This window comes from Lolium perenne, chromosome 6 (genome assembly GCF_019359855.2).
Source record: "Lolium perenne isolate Kyuss_39 chromosome 6, Kyuss_2.0, whole genome shotgun sequence".
NCBI lineage: Eukaryota > Viridiplantae > Streptophyta > Magnoliopsida > Poales > Poaceae > Lolium > Lolium perenne.
This window is the reverse complement of record NC_067249.2, coordinates 208,430,848-208,448,076: the sequence shown is the minus strand read 5'-3', so window position 1 is coordinate 208,448,076 and position 17,229 is coordinate 208,430,848. Positions and strand designations below refer to the sequence as shown.

The window sequence follows — 17,229 nt, the reverse complement described above, 5'->3', positions numbered from 1 at the left end:
CCCCAATTCGCCAATCCCACAATATCTCTACTTCTTGACATAGTCCTCTCTGAACAAGATGGTAAGTTTTCTACTTGGTACCTCAGTTTAATTTAATACTAAATGTCCTAACTAGTAATAATTGATATGAACATAACTTCTACACTTGTGTTTCAGGAATTTTCTGAGGATTTCACAGAGACATACCTGCTACAGTTCTTGCACAAGTCAGTCCTAGTAGTAGTTAACTGCACAACAAGTCTGCAAACTATGTATGCAGAGATGAAACTTGAAGAGAAGAAAGCAGTGATGAAGGCAAACAGGAGCGACACTGTCGAAGCCCACAAACTGCAAGTGAACGATGTCTGCGCCTTCAGTTTCAAGGATGAGAGCAAATCACGTCATAGGGACCCCAGTGCGTTTCTTAGGCTGGTGACAACCAAGCTTAAGAACTTGTGACGCCCCGGAACCGGTACCATGAGGATTCCAGCGAACCCGCCGAAATCCGCACGATATCGATTCAGAGACGCCCTCCGACACGACATGCGCGACGAATCACACACGTGATGCCAGAGGAATTAACACGAGCGGTAATATTCCAACAGGATTACAATAGAGCCCACAAGAAACATATATTACAACAATGACTCCAACGAGTCAAGATACAAATATACAATACAAAGATCCAAATCATACAGAAGATCGAATACGTCCGAGTACGAACAAGATACAAATTGGACTAAGAGTCCTGAAGATAACCAGTGGCGTCCATAACCCTGCCCAAGCCAAGCCGGAAGGGTAACCTTGCTAACGTCGTCATCTTGTACCTGTCAAAGTCGGGCCATCGGTTGCCGACAAGAGGGAGGAAGCAAAAGAGAAAGGGGAAAAGGCGAGAGTAAGTACCAAGAAACGAACCCCGGCACGTACTTAGCGAGACTAGAAATGGCTATGCTCGCCGGGCGAGTATAATATATATATCGCCGGGGGCTATATGGTAGGTTTAGCGGCAGCAAAACTATAACCAATAGAGATACGCTACAACATCCGTCTAATCAGATAAGATAAGAGAGCGCACAAGGTGACAGATAAAATACTTCACAAACATAACCCAGCCGATTACATATATCCCCTCCAACAATTGCGAAGAGGTAATGTAAAAGGCACTCAACGGTGGACAAGTTTTATTAGGTATCGGTTGTAGTAATGCTATATTACTACGCAAGTTATTATCAGATTATTAACAAGAAGTATAAGGTGTAAGTTGTTCTATGATCAAGCTATACAATTCCAAGTCGTCCATAACCGCGGACACGGCTTATCGATAAGATGTACACCCTGCAGGGGTTGCCCAAATGTAACCATACGCATGCTCGAGCCACTTACGACAGGTGGATGTCTCACAACAAGACCGTTCCCAGTTCAACAAGAAAGTCTAGGGGGGCCACCCGACTAAGCTACCCGTAACGAAGTCCAGCCGTACTCCGAAGCGGACTCAGGGTTTGCGTTAACGGCTAGGCGTGCAAACCACACACTTCGCTAAACGTTCCACGGGGTACAGTACATAATATAAACACCCGAAGGCAACAGGAAGTAAACACCCGAAGGCAACAGTATATAAACATGCATGCGCCAAATAAAACCAAGGTTGTGGCCCCCTTTTCAACTGACTTGAGAAAAGGTAATGGGTGAGGGGGGTCCCAATAATCGTCCCCACGCATGGGTAGAGCGCTCAATCTCGGAACAGATAACAAGAACTCGGGTCCTAGGGGACATTAGCAAGTCAAAGTTCCGATGCTTTCGCAAAGGGGCTCACAGATGCGTCTGCTTACAATTTTAGTTGTTAACAATTAAGAAAAGCATGTGTATCTCCAACAACTGATATAGCATGTGATAACCTCCCAAAACCCAACATATCCCGATAACAGATCGAGATAAACAACAGAGCCTAAACACGCCTACGACTCGCAAGGCTCAAACATCAAGCAACGGCTATGGGTAAGGAATGATACATATACGATTATTATGGTAAACAAGTAGAATAGGACACGTGACTCGATAAAAAAGCGCAACATAAGGATAGCAATGCGAGGGAGAGTGTATAATAGGTGAAGAGAGAGGGCTCGCCTGTGAAAAGCTGCAGAAGAACTTGTCGTATCTCACAGCACCACTTCGTGATCCTATCCGTGAAGAAGCAAATGCTGGACAAACAACGGATGCAAATCTTACTACTACGGCAAAAGAATCAGCATGATCATGATATAATATGCATGGCATGGCAAACATGATGCGATGCAACTTATCCATATAAATCGGAGTTGGAACCCCGAATAATCAAATTAAGGTTGGAGTTGCATTTCTACCGATAAATTTAAGTGTTGATTAGCATGGTACGACATGGCAAGGGTGAGCTACTTCAATATTAAACGGAGCGGGGAAAACCTAGTCGGTGTTCCGAAATACTCCGCATATATGTTAGGTGAACATGCATGACTATCAACGCGCGACATGATGCGAGATGCAAACAGATGAATGGATGTCATAATCATGATCCTTGCATTTTTATGATCAAAATGAGTATAAAATTTGTAGCAATTGGATTTGTAAAAGTGCATATTTGAATCAATTGAAAAAAACCATCTGAGTTTGAATTGAGCGAGAACAGATGCAAAAAGATTGGGTTTAATCCGCGCCAAGGGGTTTCGAACTCAGGCCACTCGGATCAAAGAACAGGGATGGTTCCAGTAGGCTACTGTATCATATCTGATGGTGTGTAGAATGCTGACAAGCTATAGTATAGACGCGAGTTAACTGAAGTTTTCTGAAGAACAAGACACTTGCGATTTCCTGTAGACGCGAATCTGCAGAGAATTTAAAGCCTCAGCCGCGACGATTCTAGGAACTGATTTGAGTGATACAAGAGAGGTTGAGCAGGATCGATATGCCAAGATTCGAATGGGATGGTTTTGGTCGGAAAAGGCGCACGGACACGACGGCGAAACTCGCCGGAAAACAGACAGACAGAACAGCGGACTGAAAACTGAAAAACCGAAAACAGAAACTGTTTTCTGGAGCCGAGTTTGAATGAAGATGGCGACGCCGTTACAGCTCCGATTTGGATGATTCAAAGTTTGCTGGATAGAGGGTGAAACCGTGCTTCTAATGATAGCATATACACGTGCTGGGGTGACCTGTGCCGGCGAGGATCTGTGTTGGAAGATGCTACCGTGAAACAGATCAAAGAGAGCAACCTTTTCGTTTCTGAAACAACTCGATCTCGTTCTCTCTCTCTCTCTCGTTTCTGTCTCGATCCAGGAGTGTAGATGCATGCAAGGGAGGAAGAAAGGTGTGTTTCTCACCCTGGGGTGCTCGGTGACGAGAAGGAGGGGCGGAGGAGGTCGCCGGCGACGAGGAAGGAGAAGTGGCCGGGGGTAGATGAGGCAGAAGTGGACGAGCTCGAGCTGCTGCGGGCGTCTCCGGCTCCGTGAAGCAGATCAGGACGGAGAGGAAGGAACGGTGGCTCAATTCCACCGCTCAGGTAGGCTCGACGGCGGCCATGGCGGCGACGGTGTGGAGTAGACGGTGGAGGTTGCTCTCGGTAGGGTTTTCTGTCTAGGAAGAAAAGAGGGTGGCGGCGGCGCGTACGAGGAAGGAGGCGAGCTAGGGTTGCAGGGCTAGCGCCGAGTTGGTTTTATAGGAGAGAGCCGGAACAGCTTGTCCGTCCCATCACTGGACAGCGACATGCTGAGCCACGGATGCGTTGCCATACGGGACGAAGACAGAAGAGGAGATGGTGGATTCGGTGGTAGCTAGTTGGGCTAGCTGATGGGTTTCTTTGGTGTGGGGAAAGGAAGGAAGATGGGCTGGCCGGTTTGAGAAGGGAAGAGGCCAGGAGCATGGAAAAGCCAAAAAAAGAGCAAACTGGCATGGTCGGCAAACGGAGATGAGATGTCCTGGGCTAAATTATCTCCTCCGGTTCTTCTTCTCCTTCTTTTCTTTTCTTGCTGAAACGTATAGGGAAAAAGGAAGGACTTTTGGGAAAAGGATTTTGAAACACTGTTTTTAAACATCTGTGAAACCTGGACTTTAGTTTAGAAACATTTTGCAAACTTTTCCCACAATTTTTATTTAGCTTTATTTAAAATAAGAATAGAGGAGGGTTTATTAAATAAACCATATAAGAGGAAGAAACAAAATAGTTTTTATTTAAAATAAATTTTATTTGATAAAATCTTGTGAATGATATGATGCATGATGCATGATGATGCATAAAAGAAAATAACAAACAAATCTAGTAGGGGTACTACCCTGGGCCGTTACAATCGACACCACTAACAAGGAACCTCGCCCCGAGGTTCCACCTCAAGGTACGGGGGAGAGAGGTGAACTATCGGATCTTCTGGCGACGCGTCGATCTCCTCGACACCACTAACAAGAAGTCTTGCTCCATGTAGAAGGGTAGACACCACTAACAAGAAGTCGTTGTTCCGATGACAATGATAACCCGAAGAAACAAAGAAAGGCGTAACAGTCACACAGATCCACCAATTCATCGTAACAAGAGAGAATAATAATAGTCGGTATGGTGATCAGTCCATCCCGCACTCAAAGTATTACTCTGTACAAGAATAGGAGAATCGTGTAACCAACTCCTGGAATTCAGATTGACGATCTTGATAAGCATTGTCAGCGAAGATTCGACGGAGCCAAAGAACAAAGAATTGTAGAAAGATCAGAGAGGCATAGATGATATCAATGGAGAAGACGAAGTTTAGCCACCGGTGAGGTTCTTCTGTCAGAAATCTTCAGAGATCGGTCCTAATAGGTGAAGACGTAGATCGTCCAACCCACGTCGGAACCTAAGACTCAGAGAAGCAGATAAGAGAAGATTCAAAACGCGCAAAGGTAAGAAGAGAAAGAATATAGATAAGGAGAAAAACAGAGCTACTCAGATCTATCCAACGAGTTTTTAGAAAATATTGTTGACACTAGAAACAACTCCATTGGCAAGGTTGTCCTACAGGATGGACTAGTGGGGTACCGTAAACCTGAGGCTCTGATACCAACTTGTGACGCCCCGGAACCGGTACCATGAGGATTCCAGCGAACCCGCCGAAATCCGAACGATATCGATTCAGAGACGCCCTTCGACACGACGTGCACGACGAATCACACACGTGATGCCAGAGGAATTAACACGAGCGGTAACATTACAACAGGATTACAATAGAGCCCACAAGAAACATATATTACAACAATGACTCCAACGAGTCAAGATACAAATATACAATACAAAGATCCAAATCATACAGAAGATCGAATACGTCCGAGTACGAACAAGATACAAATTGGACTAAGAGTCTTGAAGATAACCAGTGGCGTCCATAACCCTGCCCAGGCCAAGCCGGAATGGTAACCTTGCTAACGTTGTCATCTTGTACCTGTCAAAGTCGGGCCATCGGTTGCCGACAAGAGGGAGGAAGCAAAAGAGAAAGGGGAAAAGGCGAGAGTAAGTAGCAAGGAACGAACTCCGGCACGTACTTAGCGAGACTAGAAATGGCTATGCTCGCCGGGCGAGTATAATATATATATCGCCGGGGGCTATATGGTAGGTTTAGCGGCAGCAAAACTATAACCAATAGAGACACGCTACAACATCCATCTAATCAGATAAGATAAGAGAGCGCACAAGGTGAAAGATAAAATACTACACAAACATAACCCAGCCGATTACACATATCCCCTCCAACAATTGCGAAGAGGCAATGTAAAAGGCACTCAACGTTGGACAAGTTTTATTAGGTATCGGTTGTAGTAATGCTATATTACTACGCAAGTTATTATCAGATTATTAACAAGAAGTATAAAGTGTAAGTTGTTCTATGATCAAGCTATACAATTCTAAGTCGTCCATAACCGCGGACACGGCTTATCGATAAGATGTACACCCTGCAGGGGTTGCCCAAATGTAACCATACGCATGCTCGACCCACTTACGACAGGTGGATGTCTCACAACAAGACCGTTCCTAGTTCAACAAGAAAGTCTAGGGGGGCCACCCGACTAAGCTACCCGTAACGAAGTCCGGCCGTACTCCGAATCGGACTCAGGGTTTGCGTTGACGGCTAGGCGTGCAAACCACACGCTTCGCTAAACGTTCCGCAGGGTACAGTACATAATATAAACACCCGAAGGCAACATGAAGTAAACACCCGAAGGCAACAATATATAAACCAAGGATTTTGAAACACTGTTTTTAAACATCTGTGAAACCTGGACTTTAGTTTAGAAACATTTTGCAAACTTTTCCCACAATTTTTATTTAGCTTTATTTAAAATAAGAATAGAGGAGGGTTTATTAAATAAACCATATAAGAGTAAGAAACAAAATAGTTTTTATTTAAAATAATTTTTATTTGATAAAATCTTGTGAATGATATGATGCATGATGCATGATGATGCATAAAAGAAAATAACAAACAAATCTAGTAGGGGTACTACCCTGGGCCGTTACAAAACTGATCCTTAGCAAGCTGAAGCACCTTAGGAACTGAGTTCAAGTCCTTAGTTATGTGGTATTATGTGAACTTGATTATGTATTAAGTACAACCTGGTAACCCTGCAACCACTACTTTTGGTGAGATGTATGCTGAACTACTTATGTAATGTAGTACCTACTGGTGATAAGTATGCTAAATTATGTGGTTGTGTTATGTTACTGCTTCTTACAGTATTGATTGTATTCTGTTTGGAGCTGGATTGTTTCTAAAATGCAAGACATCCTAATGCAGTTGTGATTGTCGATCACAACTGCTTGGAAAATTTCTTGCAAAAAGCTTGGTTATTTCCACTTTGAAATGGCATTCAATCTTTTGCTCTTTTTCTGGAAGTTATGAACGCAAGACATCCTACTGCAGTTGTGCTTGTTGATCATAAATGCTTGGAAAATTTCTTGCAACATACGTTGGTTATTTCTTGTTTGCAGTTGTGCCATATTCATCTTTGGTTGTTTTTGTTGATCACAATTGCATGTAATTATGTAATTATTTTTGCAAAATCCAAAGTTTTTCTTTATTATAGGATATTTTGTTGCCAAAAAAACCAATCTGGGCCGGCCTAACCAATACAGGCCGACCTAACCAGTACGGGCCGACCTAACCAGTATGGGTCGGCCTCACAGTTTGGAAAGGAAGAGGCAGTTGGTCTTGAGATGGTGGAGCATTAACCCTCTCGTTGGAGAAACCGAAGAGACAGGCCACTCATTTCTCCCACCGTGTTCTCTCTAGACGGAAGAAACCGAAGAGCAGTTCTAGGTCTTCACATTTCATCTTCCCTCCATCCTTGTACTACTGATTCAACTTGTTCTTCTTCTGGTGATTCTGGTAATGTTTCTTCTTCTTCTTCTTCTTCTCATTTCACTTCATCTGTTGCTTCTTCTTGTACTTTTCCTGAATCATCTTGATCTAGTTCTTCTTCTTCTTCTTCCTCTTCTTCTTCTTCTTCTTCTTCTTCCTCTTCTTCTTCCTCTTCTTCCTCTTCCTCTTCTTCTTCCTCTTCTTCCTCTTCCTCTTCCTCTTCCTCTTCTTCTTCTTCCTCTTCCTCTTCCTCTTCTTCCTCTTCTTCTTCCTCTTCTTCTTCTTCTTCTTCTTCTCGTTCTTCTTCTTCTTCTTCTTCTCGTTCTTCTTCTTCTTCTTCTCGTTCTTCTTCTTCTTCTTCTTCTTCTTCTTCTTCTCGTTCTTCTTCTCGTTCTTCTTCTTCTTCTTCTTCTTCTTCTTCTTCTTCTTCTCGTTCTTCTTCTTCTTCTTCTTCTTCTTCTTCTCGTTCTTCTTCTTCTTCTTCTTCTCGTTCTTCTTCTTCTCGTTCTTCTTCTTCTTCTTCTTTTTCTTCTTCTTCTTCTTCTTCTTCTTCTTCTTCTTCTTCTTCTTCTTCTTCTTCTTCTTCTTCTTCTTCTTCTTCTTCTTCTTCTTCTTCTTCCTCTTCCTCTTCCTCTTCCTCTTCCTCTTCCTCTTCGTCTTCTTCTTCTTCTTCTTCTTCTTCTTCTTCTTCTTCTTCTTCTTCTTCTTCTTCTTCTTCTTCTTCTTCTTCTTCTTCTTCTTCTTCTTCTTCTTCTTCTTCTTCTTCTTCTTCTTCTTCTTCTTCTTCTTCGAGTCAAGTTAGATCTCTTTGATTATTCTTATCTGCATTGTCTTATTCTTCCAGAGATTTGCGGATTTGCTTCAGCAAAGTCAAGGTATTTGTAAACCACCAGGGTTACTAAGTTGTGTATTTGTAAACCACCAGGGTTACTAACCATAGCATGGTAATATGAGTTAAGTAATATATGAGTTAGTGTTACTTAGATAGTGTTTTTTACTGCCACATTAAAGCATGTTACTTATTTAGGGTTTGGTACTCCACATGAAAGCATGTTGCAGTTGTTTACTTAGTAGGGTTCAGTTGGATTCAGTTATCATTGCATACAGTTGTTTACTTATTAGGGTTCAGTTGCATGCAGTTGTTTACTTATTACGGTTCAGTTGGATTCAGTTTTCATTACATGTTTCAATTGCAAGCAAGTTTCCTACTAATGAAGTTTATATTGCAAACAAGTTTCCTACTAATGAAGTTTATAAAGCTATTCTATGTTGTTCACTTATTTTACAATGCCATGTATGTTGAAAACTAAATATGACGTTGATTCAGTTTGGAATTCCATCAAAGCCGAACTGTAAACCACCAGGTTTATAGCATGGTAATATATGAGTTAGTGTTACTTAGTTAGGGTATATTCGTATTAACAAATTGAAAAATGCTGTGTACGGAAATATGGAAGGAGAGGTGTGCCGTGTCTGCAAGCAGCCGATCACCAACTGTCGACGTTCTGACAGGCGTGCCTCAAGCTTCAAGATCATCGTGCCAAGTACCTACGAAGAATATGTGGTGAGTAATCACATCAATTGTTCATGATTATGATGCCATCTACTAGCCTAATTGTTTCTTCATTTTTGGCAGCAATTGTTTGAACTAAATTGTTCCGCTTTCACATTTTTGTCAGACTATACCTTGTTATTTCAAGGAACAACTGAACAAGTACGCAGACAAGTGGTTGCATGGCTTGGTTGGAGGCCAGAGGTATGAATTTTACCTGGAGAAGAAGAAAACCTGCACTACTCTGTGTGGGCCATTTTGGTACTACTTTGAGAGGGCACACCATCTCGAGGTCGACGATGTTGTGACCTTTAAATTACCATCTGAGGATGAAAAAGCTGATGATACTGATGAAGAAGATTCAGAAGAAGATTATGAAGAAGAGATTACTGCAGATGTGTTTGAAGTAACTGTAACCAACCCTGATGGAAGAATTAAACCATATGACATGAGGGATGGTATGTTCATGCTTTCAATTTGCTACTCCTTGCATTACAACAATTGGTTCTTTTATTCTTGTATATAATTAGATCTTATACTATTTTCGCAGCCGCCCCACATGTCCCTGAGTCCGTTAGAGTCCCATTTTACAAGACTATTTACACAGACATGCTATCTGTTGGTGAGGCAGACCTGGCAGCAATAATATTTCAAATGTTAAAGGATGTGAACAACCTTGGACATGATGAGGAAGCAATTCCTGACCTGCAGTACTTTGTGCACAGAGTTGGTCAATCTGACCTCTTTTTTAACCGCTTCGTAAGTTCTTTCGGCAGAAAGCTCAGCTTCTGAAATGTACTTTAGCATGACCTAATAAATGTGGTTTACTTTCGCAGATGATGCCATCCCACATCCTAAGTGGTTACCAGTACAAACCTAGGGGCATAGCTGTATACTCAAGCAGGGTTATGGATGATGAAATATCTGGACAGTATATTCTGCACCGTGGCAACTAGAATAAGGTGGAATTTCGGATGAACCAGGAACAAATGAGCTATATCTGCAGAGAAAACTACATCAAGCATGGTTCACTGATTCTTATGAGGGTTGATAAGTGGGAGGACAGCATTCACCTCTTTCTGGAGAAGATTGACGACTGAATGAAGCAGTAAGACTGCTGTTGCTGTAGGTTGTTACGGATTAGGTTGTTATGGATTAGGTAGTAAGACTGATGTTGCTGTAGGTTGTTGTTTATCTCATAAGACTGTTGTTCTAGGTTGATGTATATTTCTGTTATGAATGCTGCTTGCAAGGAGACTGGTATTATTATTTTGTAATGTGCTTGTACTGGTTCATGTAATGTTGTGGTTCATGTAATGTTGTGGTTTATGTAAAGTAACCAGTTATATCACTAGTTGATAATTGGGTTTTCAAAAAATTGCAAAAACTACCCATGGAGATGTGTTGTTCATCACATCTACCTGGGTAAGTACTTGCAATATTTTTTCCATTGCATTATTGTAAAGCTTTTTCAAATTGCAAAAACGATTGCTGCACATGTTTGCTGCCAAGTAGATGCAAAGGGATGCCTGGTTATATCTCCAGGTATTTTTACAAGATGCATGAACTACCCATGGAGATGTGTTGTTCATCACATCTACCTGGGAAAGTACTTGCAATATTTTTTACCATACATAATTATGAAGCTTTTTCAAATTGCAAAAATGATTGCGAAGTACTTGGCCTGCTCATATTTGCGTGATAAATAAAACTGAAAAAATAACAGACGCCGAGGGTGCTTTTTTTGCAAAAATGACTGACGTGGAGGGGCTATTCTGTTCAACTTAAAAATATCTTGGGTTATTTCGTAAAAGGTCCAAATACATAAAAATCACGGCAGCTCATCCTTTCACTTGTAGTTCGTTGTCTTCCTCCCTTCGTTAGTGTTTCCCACCTCAGTGAAGACCATCAACGCCGGATCTAATAGAAGACCAACAACGACGGATCCATGTTAGCATCCCGTCTTCCATCCCATCTTCCTTCCCATCTTCCTTCCCATCTTTCCAGATCTGGTCTACGTTTCTTTGATTTTTATTTGTTTTTTCAAGGCAGGGAGAAGCAGGGGTCATGGTGGACACGAGGTGGTGTGTGATACGTCTCTGACGTATCGATAATTTCTTATGTTCCATGCCACTTTATTAATGATACCTACATGTTTTATACATACTTTATGTCATATTTATGCATTTTTCGGCACTAACCTATTAACGAGATGCCGAAGAGCCAGTTGCTATTTTCTGCTGTTTTTGGTTTTAGAAATCCTAGTAAGGAAATATTCTCGGAATTGGACGAAATCAACGCCCAGGATCTTATTTTTCCACGAAGCTTCCAGAAGTCCGGGGAGGAAACGAAGTGGGGCGACGAGGCGCCCACACAACAGGGCGGCGCGGCCCAAGCCCTGGCCACGCCGGCCTGGCGCGTGGGGCCCTCGTGGCGCCCCCTGACCTATCTCCTCCGCCTACTTAAGCCTTCGTCGATAATAACTCCAGTACCGAGAGCCACGATACGGAAAACCTTCCAGAGACGCCGCCGCCGCCAATCCCATCTCGGGGGATTCAGGAGATCGCCTCCGGCACCCTGCCGGAGAGGGGAATCATCTCCCGGAGGACTCTTCACCGCCATGGTCGCCTCCGGAGTGATGAGTGAGTAGTTCACCCCTGGACTATGGGTCCATAGCAGTAGCTAGATGTTCGTCTTCTCCTAATTGTGCTTCATTGTTGGATCTTGTGAGCTGCCTAACATGATCAAGATCATCTATCTGTAATGCTACATGTTGTGTTTGTTGGGATCTGATGGATATGGAATACTATGCTATGTTGATTATCAATCTATTATCTTTGTGTTGTTTATGATCTTGCATGCTCTCCGTTACTAGTAGAGGCTACGCCAAGTTTTTGCTTGCAACTCCAAGAGGGAGTATTTATGCTCGATAGTGGGTTCATGCCTCCATTAAATGCAGGACGATGTGAGAAAGTTCTAAGGTTGTGGATGTGCTGTTGCCACTAGGGATAAAACATCGATGCTATGTACAAGGATGTATGTGTTGATTACATTACGCACCATACTTAATGCAATTGTCTGTTGTTTGCAACTTAATACTGGAAGGGGTTCGGATGATAACCTGAAGGTGGACTTTTTAGGCATAGATGCATGCTGGATAGCGGTCTATGTACTTTGTCGTAATGCCCAATTAAATCTCACAATACTCATCATAACATGTATGTGCATGGTCATGCCCTCTTTATTTGTCAATTGCCCAACTGTAATTTGTTCACCCAACATGCTTATTCTTATGGGAGAGACACCTCTAGTGAACTGTGGACCCCGGTCCATTCTTTTAATCGAATACAATCTACTGCAATACTCGTTCTACTGTTTTCTGAAAACAATCATCATCCACACTATACATCTAATCCTTTGTTACATCAAGCCGGTGAGATTGACAACCTCACTGTCACGTTGGGGCAAAGTAATTTGGTTGTGTTGTGCAGGTTCCACGTTGGCGCCGGAATCTCTGGTGTTGCGCCGCACTACACTTCGCCGCCATCAAACTTCAACGTGCTTCTTGACTCCTACTGGTTCGATAAACCTTGGTTTCTTACTGAGGGAAACTTACTGCTGTACGCATCACACCTTCCACTTGGGGTTCCCAACGGTCGCGTGTTGTACGCGTGTCAAGCTAAATTTCTGGCGCCGTTGCCGGGGAGATCAGGACACGCTACAAGGGGAGTCTCCACTTCCAATCTCTTTACTTTGTTTTTGTCTTGCTTTGTTTTATTTACTACTTTGTTTGCTGCATTATATCAAAACACAAAAAAATTAGTTGCTAGCTTCACTTTATTTGCTATCTTGTTTGCCATATTAAAAACACAAAAAATTAGTTACTTGCATTTGCTTTACTTATTTCATCATGTTTCCTCCTAATTTTACTTTAAAAGATATACCGGTAGGACAAGGGTCTATAATTGGAAGAGATAATTTAGAAGAATTTTTCACCCATGTTAGTATGCATGAAGATCTTGAAGATATACCCCTAGCAAAAGCTGTCCCTACTTATGAAGATGCCTCTGTCTGTTTGGTACGCATGATGGAAACTAGATTTATTAATATCAACCCCATGATACAACACATGTTTCTTACACTTTCTGATATGGAGAGGGGAGAGAAGAGAGATTTTGTTTTAAAAGTCCTTGTTAGAGAATTTGAGGATATAGCTAAAGAAGCTAGAAAAGTTTTTATTAAGCATAAGAGGCTTGGTATGTTCCCCGACTTTAAAAGAACACTTGAAAAGATGGACATGGATAGAATAAGGTATACTAATAATGTTAATGATGGTGGGGAGATTAAAGCACCAATACCTTGCAAGCTCCTAGGAATGCATGAAGCTCTAGATGATAATTATGCTTGGCTTGTCCCTCAAAATTTGTTTGATGAGAATAGCAAGCCTAAGACTAATGAAAAGGGAGCCTCTGAAACTTATATATACAAAATACAATGTATGGTTGAGAAAACTCCAAACCCCGCTGTAGATGCATCATCTCTTGATAATACTTGATACACACTTTCTGCGCCAAGCTGAAAGGCGTTAAAGAAAAGCGCTTATGGGAGACAACTCATGATTTTACTACTGCACTTTATTTTATATTTGAGTCTTGGAAGTTGTTACTACTGTAGCAACCTCTCCTTATCTTATTTTGTTGCATTGTTGTGCCAAGTAAAGTCTTTGATAGAAAGGTTCATACTAGATTTGGATTACTGCGCAGAAATAGATTTCTTTGCTGTCACGAATTTGGGCCTAATTCTCAGTAGGTAACTCAGAAAATTCTGCCAATTTACGTGAGTGATCCTCAGATATGTACGCAACTTTCATTCAATTTGAGCATTTTTATTTGAGCAAGTATGGTGCCTCTTAGAAATTCATCTTTATGAACTGTTCTGTTTTAACAGATTCTGCCTTTTATTTCACATTGCCTGTTTTGCTATGCTTGATGGATTTTTCTATTCCATTAACTTTCAGTAGCTTTGTGCAATGTCCAGAAGTGTTAAGAATGATTATGTCACCTCTGAACATGTGAATTTTGATTATGCACTAACCCTCTAATGAGTTGTTTTGAGTTTGGTGTGGAGGAAGTTTTCAAGGATCAAGAGAGGAGGATGATACAATATGATCAAGGAGAGTGAAAGCTCTAAGCTTGGGGATGCCCCGGTGGTTCACCCCTGCATATTTCAAGAAGACTCAAGCGTCTAAGGTTGGGGATGCCCAAGGCATCCCCTTCTTCATCGACAACATTATCAGGTTCCTCTAGTAAAACTGTATTTTTATTCCATCACATCTTATGCACTTTGCTTGGAGCGTCTATTTGTTTTGGTTTTTGTTTTGTTTGAATAAAGTGGATCCTAGCATTCATTGTGTGGGAGAGAGACACGCTCCGCTATTGCATATGGACAAATATGTCCTTAGGCTTTACTCATAATATTCATGGCAAAGGTTGAATCTGCTTTGTTAAATTGTTATATGGTTGGAAACGGGAAATGCTACATGTAGTAATTGGAATAATGTCTTGGATAATGTGATACTTGGCAATTGTTGTGCTCATGTTTAAGCTCTTGCATAATGTACTTTGCACCTATTAATGAAGAAATACATAGAGCTTGCTAAAATTTGGTTTGCATAATTGGTCTCTCTAAGGTCTAGATAATTTCTAGTAAGGGTCGAACAACAAGGAAGACGGTGTAGAGTCTTATAATGCTTACAATATGTCTTTTATGTGAGTTTTGCTGCACCGGTTCATACTTGTGTTTGTTTCAAATAACCTTGCTAGCCTAAGCCTTGTATCGAGAGGGAATACTTCTCATGCATCCAAAATCCTTGAGCCAACCACTATGCCATTTGTGTCCACCATACCTACCTACTACATGGTATTTCTCCGCCATTCCAAAGTAAATTGCTTGAGTGCTACCTTTAAAATTTCCATTCTTCATCTTTGCAATATATAGCTCGTGGGACAAATAGCCTAAAAACTATTGCGGTATTGAATATGTACTTATGCACTTTATCTCTTATTAAGTTGCTTGTTGAGCGATAACCATGTTCCTGGGGACGCCATCAACACTTTGTTGAATATCATGTGAGTTGCTATGCATGTCCGTCTTGTCTGAAGTAAGGGCGATTTACCATGAGTTGAATGGTTAGAGCATGCATACTGTTAGAGAAGAACACTGGGCCGCTAACTAAAGCCATGATTCATGGTGGAAGTTTCAGTTTTGGACAAATATCCTCAATCTCATATGAGAACATTAATTGTTGCTAAATGCTTATGCATTAAAGAGGAGTCCATTATCTGTTGTCTATGTTGTCCCGGTATGGATGTCTAAGTTGAGAATAATCAAAAGAGAGAAATCCAATGCGAGCTTTCTCCTTAGACCTTTGTACAGGCGGCATAGAGGTACCCCTTTGTGACACTTGGTTAAAACATATGTATTGCGATGATAATCCAGGTAATCCGAGCTAATTAGGACAAGGTGCGGGCACTATTAGTATACTATGTATGAGGCTTGCAACTTGTAGGATATAATTTACATGATGCATATGCTTTATTACTACCGTTGACAAAATTGTTTCTTGTTTTCAAAACCAAAGCTGTCAACACCCGTATTTTTAAGTCCGGATGCCTATTATGTCATACATCGTAATCCCAGGAATATTGCTGTTGCGAGGCATAATAGTTAAGTATCACAGTCATCATTCATTACAAACCATAAGGTCTTACAAATTTGAATCACATGATCCATATTACACGAATAGTTGATCTAGCGATCAACGAACAAACACAAGTTCATAGCGGAAGCGTAAGATACAAGGACTCTCTAGTCCACAGGCCAACGCTTGACGTCGGAAGACTCCTAGTTGTCGTAGGCGTCCTGCTAGTCATCTCCTTGTTCATCTTCATACTCTGGCCATTTGAATAGCCAGGGACAAAGCCGCGAGTACTTCAAGTACTCGCAAACTAATACTAATGTAAGTGCTAGACATCCTAGTAAGGTTTGCTAAGTTCTAGTTTATTTGCATAAAGCCAATTTTAGTTCACAAGTATTCGAGAAAAGCTTGTTCATATGCTAACTAACTCAAGGGGGAACATTAGTGTCATTCCCACCATTCCAGTGGTGATTTCAATTCAATTCACCACAAGTCATTTCACCATCTCAATTCAACATCATTTTCAAAGATATGACATCGGAAACTGTATGCCCTTTCCAACCGTCCGTAACCGTGGACGCGGCTATTGGAATAGATTGACACTCTGCAGAGGTTGCACACTTGTGCCACAACATTTGATTTCATCCGTCGGGATTACCCCGAATCATCGTAACACAGTACGCGGATCATCAACCATAACCTTTCACTTACAAATCCTAGTATGAGCACCTCTCCCCATGAGCTTGGCCTCCCAGTGAAGACCAACTGTCAACCTGGGAACTGCACAGGGCTTGGCCGTACAATTCACCTCAATTTCACCTCATTTCTCAACAACGGAGGCAGCCTATGACGTGTGTTTAGAGGGAACCCATACTAAGATGCATAAACTTCCAGTTAAGCCCTACCCATAATCAGGTATTGTGGGGGTACTTACTAATTGGAAAGGTATCGCATTCAAACCAACATCATGTTTATCAAAAATCACCATCTTCTCTTTGTCATATTCACCTTCAAAAATCATTCAATGGAATGCATCATCATTCCAAGGTTTCAAATTCATTTCAAGTCACATGGTTCCCATCTAGAGTAGTCAAGTTTTATTCATTAGCACTAGCTCTAAATCATGAGGGGTGCTATCTTGCTTTGCTTGATGGAGGCTAACTTTACTACTCTAGTAAACTTATTTACTTTGACCAAAGTTAACTATAAAAGCAACTTCTTGAGAAAACAAATAGAAAACATGTAATGTATGAACTTGGGATAGGCTTATGTAAGAAAAGGTAAGATTCATGGTGCCTTGCCCCAAGGGGCTTTGCACTTTGCAAGAATATTAGCTTGCCTTGGTAGTTCTCAAAATGCTCCTCCTCCTCCTCTTGGTAGCAACCTTCTTCTTCCGTGTACTCTCCGGTGCTAGCGTCTAAATTTGAATACGAGTATAATCACTCACTAATTCAATGGCTATTCCATGTATCACATATAAACATACAAACTATTCTATGCACACAACTAATCTAATTAGGGTGCATGGGTTGTGTTGCTTGAGGAGAATTTACTTCTTTTCATTTAATATGTAAATGATAGTTTCCATAGGGTTCTTGAGAAATAATTTCCTCTCATTGAAATCTTCTTAAGATTTAATTTCTCAAACA

General features: G+C 41.4%; 1 long non-coding RNA gene across 1 annotated transcript; it reads right to left on the bottom strand.

Moving 5' to 3' along the window:
• Positions 1–592: 592 nt before the first annotated feature.
• Positions 593–3,656, bottom strand: LOC139832889 (uncharacterized). The gene is made up of 3 exons (XR_011747583.1): positions 3,336–3,656; positions 2,104–2,177; positions 593–806 (listed from the first exon to the last, which is right to left on the bottom strand). It is a non-coding gene; the product is annotated as an uncharacterized lncRNA (long non-coding RNA).
• Between the last annotated feature and the right edge of the window lie 13,573 nt (positions 3,657–17,229).